Below are 6,000 nucleotides of genomic sequence, written 5' to 3'. Positions count from 1 at the left end.
AAACCCAAATTTTCCTAGAACTGTGTATAAGTGGTCCCATAGGACTTTATCTAAAGCCTTTTTCGCATCGAGCATGAGTAGGCATGCTTCTGGTAAGTCTTTTAAGTTACCCTCTTTTCTCTTTTTGTCATAGTAAGACATGATCAATTATAGTCATTGTGCGCATGTTACATACTGACAACTTATGTTTTACGAAGCCAGTTTGATCAGGGTAGATTAAGGATGGCAATATGGGGGCTAGTCTATTTGCTAAAAGTTTGGTGAATATCTTGTAGTCTATGTTTAGGCGTGAGATGGGTCTGTATGAGCTGGGGAATAGTGGATCTCTACCCGGCTTTGGTATGATAGTTATAGTGGCTTCCGTGAATCTGTGGGAAAGTCGTCTACCTTCCTGCATAATATGGTTGAATAGGCTTACTAGTGTGTCTCCAATTTCCATCTGGAGTATTTTAAATAATTCTCCCAGCATTCCGTCAGGGCCTGGGTTTTTTTTCTGTTGGGAGGTTTTTGATAATAATTAGGACTTCTGGTAATGTCACTGGTGCATTTAGAATATTTATTTGGTCATCTGTCATGTGGGGCATGTCAAGTCTTTCCCAAAAGTTAAGCTTTTGTGTTTCATCAACGGCTTGGTCGCCATACAGTTCCCTGTAGTAATTGGAAAATGCTGTTTTGAATTTCCTTTTCACTGGTTACTGTCTTATCTTTATCTTTGGCTGCTAAGATTGTGGTCTGTTTACGTGAGAGTTTGGTGATGTTTGCTAGATATTTTCCTGTACGGTTTCCAAACCTATCAAATTTGGCTTGGGAGCGTGTGAGGGAGTATATGGCTTTCTGATTAAGAAAGGCATCTCTATTGATTTTCAAATCTTTATATTTGACTCTGTTATATGCATTATTCATTTGTTTTAAGAGTAGGTCTTCTTTAAGTCTGTTCTTTTTGTTAATCCCTGTAGCGTTGGAGGTGATCACTCCTCTTAGCACTGCTTTGGCCGTTTCCCAGATGAGGAATGGATCATTTTTATGTTGTGTGTTGACAGTTTGATAGGTCTGCCAGTGCAGTGCTAGATATCTATATAGGTTGACATCTTTATATAAATAGTTATGAAATCTCCATCTTACATTAGAGGAGGTATGTTTGGTTGTTGATATTTGGATAGATATGGGGCATGATCAGAGAGGGTAATAGGGTGGATTTTAGTATCCCTAATTCTAGTGCATAGTTTAGCTGATACTAGGAACATGTCTATCTGTGGAAGAGTGTCTTTGGATATGGTGAGGCAAGTAAAGTCTCTGGTGTCTGGATTTCTTTCCCTCCAAATGTCTTTTAGGCAAAGTGTATTGAGGAATTTACTCAGAAGCCTAGAGTCCTTTTTATGTTATTGAGGTATTAAAATTGGTTTTATATTGGATTGTGGATTTCTAAACCTGTCTATCGATACTTTTGGAGCAATATTCAGCCCCCCACCCCAGGATAATAGTGTCTATTTGTATGTCTAGTCGTTTTTGTTGTAATTGGGGCCAGAATTCTGCTTTTTTTGTTATTGGGGCCATATACTCCCACCAGCACGATTGGGAAATTTTCCACAATTATGTTTGCAATAATAAATCGTCCTTCTGGGTCACTTTCTAATTTGGTTATTGTGTAATTTAAGTTTTTGCACAACAATATGGCTACCCATCTCGCTTTACGTGTTTCGTATGTGGCATGAAGTACTTCTGCTACCCACATCTGTTTACATTTTTGGTGTTCTCGTGTGTTTAGGTGCGTTTCTTCAAGTATCACTATGTCTACTTTTTGTGCTTTTAAATAGTTTAATATGGCCTTCCTATTTATGGGAGATGTGATAACTCCCACGTTCCATGCCATCACCCTAAGTGTGTGTTCTGTCATGAGGTGGGGCAATATGTAGAACTTATGTAAGTACGAGTATCAAAGTGTATGTTTTGGAGTGTAATGGGATTTACATGTTGTTCAAGCTGTGTCTGTTTCTGGGAGGTGTTCGCTGGTTGACAGAGTATTGGAGCATCCCAGAGACCGGAGTGTCGGAGAAATTGTTTGCTACAAAGTAAGAGAGACATGTAGATTAACCAGGTGTTTAACAGGTTACATAAAAAAAAAAATAGCAAAAACAGTTTTTTAATAACAATTACTGGAAAAGCCTTGTGTAGTGGGCATGTATTCTTTTCCATATTACTTGTCAAGTCCCTTTCCATAGGAGTAAGAAGAGTCTACAGTTACTGTAAGGCATAAAAGACATAGATACTTCCCTCTATCTGAGGAGAGGCCTATGGTCCTCATCTTCTGTTTGAAGTATGGAAATTTTCACTCATTTCAGATGGGGTAGCTGTCTGCTGGCGTTCTGTTTCCTTCTTCTGCTTCTTCTTTAGCGAGGTATACTTGTAGATGTTTAGGAGAATCTAAAAATTTGGGTCATCTGGGGGTTTGTAGTTTCAGATTTGCTGGAAAAAGTAAAGTCACAGAGCGGCCTTTGTCCAAAAGTTGTTTGCAGTATGGAGAGAATTATTTCCGTCATTTGGCTATGTCTGCAGAGTAGTCTTGGAATAGGTAGATACATTTGCCTTTATATTCCAGTTCTGGGATTTGTCTGTATGCTCTAAGAATTTGGAATTTATCTTTAAAGTTCAGATATTTTACCATCACCTGTCTTGGCGGTCCTTTCAGGGTGGTAGTCCCACTCTATGTGCTCTTTCCGCTTCAAAGGGGGTATCTTTTTCTTGTAGTTTTAACAGGCAAGGAAGAATGTTTTCAACAAATTTTAAGAAAGCTGTGTTAGGTACGGATTCAGGCAGACCAACGTTTTTCAGATTATTTTGACGTGACCGATTTTCCAAATTGTCTACTTTATCCATGATGATTTTGTTCTGTTTCTGTAGATTTAGCACACTAATCAAGGTTTCATGTTGCCTGTCTTCCACATCTGTCAGTCTCTGCTCTGCTCTGCTTGAGTTGATCTAGTGTTGAATTCTTTGAATTCTGAGTTCAGGGAGTCTACTCCAGTCTGGAGTTTTTCAATTTTTGGTAAGGGAAGTTGCAACACTATAGGGTGGGTGTCTTCAAGTTCTTAGTTATCATTATCTGGTATGGGACGTTCAGACCCTGATGGTTCAGAGTGATGTTTAGATTTTCTCTCAGTTTGTTTCTGTTTGTGTGACATTCTGTCAGTATGTTTATTGTATGTGTCGTAGTATTTAGGCATATAGGAGAATAGATCTTAAAGGCTTTGAATGGAAGTGTGGTAAAGGCAAATATTGTGGTTGAAAATGTTTTCTCCCTTCAGAGTGTGTGTTTCAGCAGGAACCAGCATGCATTTATTCAAACTGCCTTGTTCTAATATCTCTTTAAGAGGTGTACTTTGAATCTCCACCCTCTACTTGGATTTCTACAAAGCTGTGCACCTGTTACTATTTGGTGCTTGAATATTTCACAAGCTGCAGTAGTAACTCAGTGTTTCCATTGTGAGGAATTCTACTTTACATATATCATCAGAAGGATTACTTCTACCTTATTCTACTTATTGGCATCTTGTCATCTAACCGGAAGTATTAATGCACAGTGTTTCTCTCATTGAACTGTTTGCTTAAATCATTTCATTCAGCAGTCTATCTGACCTCTCCTATCTCAGCCTTCTATTAAGTTTACTAAAATTGCAATCTCTGCTCCACATCATTTCTCTCTAAACTGCCTGCTGTTCAGTAAGAGGACAAGCATTAACAGTAACAAACAGATCCTGTTATTCAGAGGTGAGCCTTTCCTAAAGAACTGTTTCATGTATGCTGCATTATCAGTTTGTTTCCAGCTTACCAACTCAGCTCCTGAGCCTCTGTCACACCCGCTTATAATATGCTGCTTCTCTCCTAGGAGCTGTATATTCAGCTTTACCAATTAAAGCAATTGCAGGGAGTGTATAAACTGGATATCAGTTCCTGTTTGCTTCCACTCTCAGCATACACATATATATCTGCAAAGTACTCACCAGTTATTTCACAGAGACTTAATACAACTGTTGCAAAAAGCCATTCTGTAATTGTGGTCTTTTATATAAACTCCTACTGGTTGTGACACTTGTAGATATTGCCATGTGGTCAGTGTAATTCCATCTAGAAAGGTTATGCCCTTTCAGCGTGTGAATTAATTCTTTAATAGGGACTGTATACTTTTCAAGGTTCACATGCTGCTTGTTAATTTTATGTTCAGGATGTACTTTCTAGAAGTTTATGGATTTAAGTGTAGGAGCTGTTGGGGTGTATGTTTTCTGGGGGTCTGTGATAAAGATTGCAGTACCTAGAAGGCTTTTGCCCTTGCAAGGCCCTTACCCCACGTGTGAAAGTCCAGTTAAGAGTATCTCCATCCAGTTCCTATTTTGATGTTACGTTTTTTTGTTTTTATTATTTTTCCTCTCTACCGCCGTACCCAAGATGTGAAAGGGTTTCAGCATACAATTACCCTTATTTTTGAGGTTGGGGATGCGGTATGGCGCATTTAGCGCCATAGTTGCGGCCTAGTCGTGGCCTTTTAGTTGTGGCGTTCCGGCGACGGAGGTGGATTTCATGTGCCTCCAGGTGCACAATCGGTTGTTCCCCGATGTCCCGATTCACTCCTGCACCTAGGGAAGTGTTGCTGAGCCTGTTAGGAGCAGCTTGTGATGATTCGGTGGAGGTTGAGAACGGAGCTCTTATCTCCTGCTGCCACTTCTTAGGTCCGCCCACCGGAAGTCATGTCCTTCTGTTTTTTTTTTTATTTTGTAAATTTTTATTGAGAGGTTGCATGAAACATACAGAGACATTTATCATATTCTGATACATGGAATAATACTGTACAGAACAATGCTATAAAGGCGAGTCCATGAATACATATTCAGATCCAGTTGTCCATTTCAGTAATTATCCATGCATGAATTCAATATAAATTTAAATATATCTTTTAAACATAATCAAATTCCTAGAACTGAAAATCAAAGGGTTAGGTATCAGAGGTAAAAGAGTGAGAGAAACGAAGGGGGGGGGGGGAGAAGGGGAAAATAAAGAGGTGTTAGGGAGGATCATACAAGAGATAAAGAATGAGGTAAGGAAAGGACCGAGAGAGTTGAGGCGCAACTTGTATTGTGCTGAGTTAAACGCTCAGACTTGAACGCTGTCAGGTAAGTGGATAGATCAGCCCCAAATAGGTCAATTATCTAATAAAGATTGCTCCCAGTAAAATTTCACTTCTAAGAAGTAATTAAGCTGTTTCCTTTTAAGGTAGCCATATTCTTCTAAGTTTACAAGCTCCGTGGTTCTGTCTATCCATCTTTGTATGGACGGGATCGTTTCAGATTTCCAGGATCTCGCTATTACTGAGTGTGCTCCGTTTAGCCAATTTGTAGGAGATGTGTTCTAGGTCAACAGTGAAAATCTGGGGTATCATTAAGTAAAGCTATTTGTGGGGTCAGTGTAAGCTCCGTGTTGAGAATTTGTCTAAAGTGAGTTTCAAACTCTTTCTATAAAATCTGTAGCAAAGGGCAATCCCACCATATGTGCAGTAGAGTTCCCTTACCCCCACAGTCTCAACATCTACACGAAGCATCCCGGTATATAGTATTAAGTCTCACTGGGGTGAGGTACCATCTTGTCAATATTTTATGGTTCAGTTCTAATATTTGTGGGGAAACCAATGAAGTCCACGTTTTAGTGAATATCCTATGCCATGTTTTTGTGTCGATTTGGGTGTCTAAATCCATTTGCCACCTTTCAGTGTAGGAAGGGAGCATCAAAGAGTTTATGTGTTGCAATAATTTATGAGCTATAGACAAAGTGTGCTTGATCGGTTCCCCTCTCAGGCAAATCGCCTCGAAGGGGAGAAGTGGTCTGAGGAGTTGTGATTTGTGTGGTGAAGAAACCAGGAAGTGGTTCAGTTGGGCAAGTTTAATCCAAGAAGGGAATCTCGGACCTGTTATGGTTATAATTTTGTCTCTGGTTAAAAGATTCCCGCCATCCATC

This window comes from Bombina bombina, chromosome 4 (assembly GCF_027579735.1).
Source record: "Bombina bombina isolate aBomBom1 chromosome 4, aBomBom1.pri, whole genome shotgun sequence".
Taxonomy (NCBI): Eukaryota; Metazoa; Chordata; class Amphibia; order Anura; family Bombinatoridae; genus Bombina; species Bombina bombina.
Note: the sequence above shows the minus strand (reverse complement) of the source record.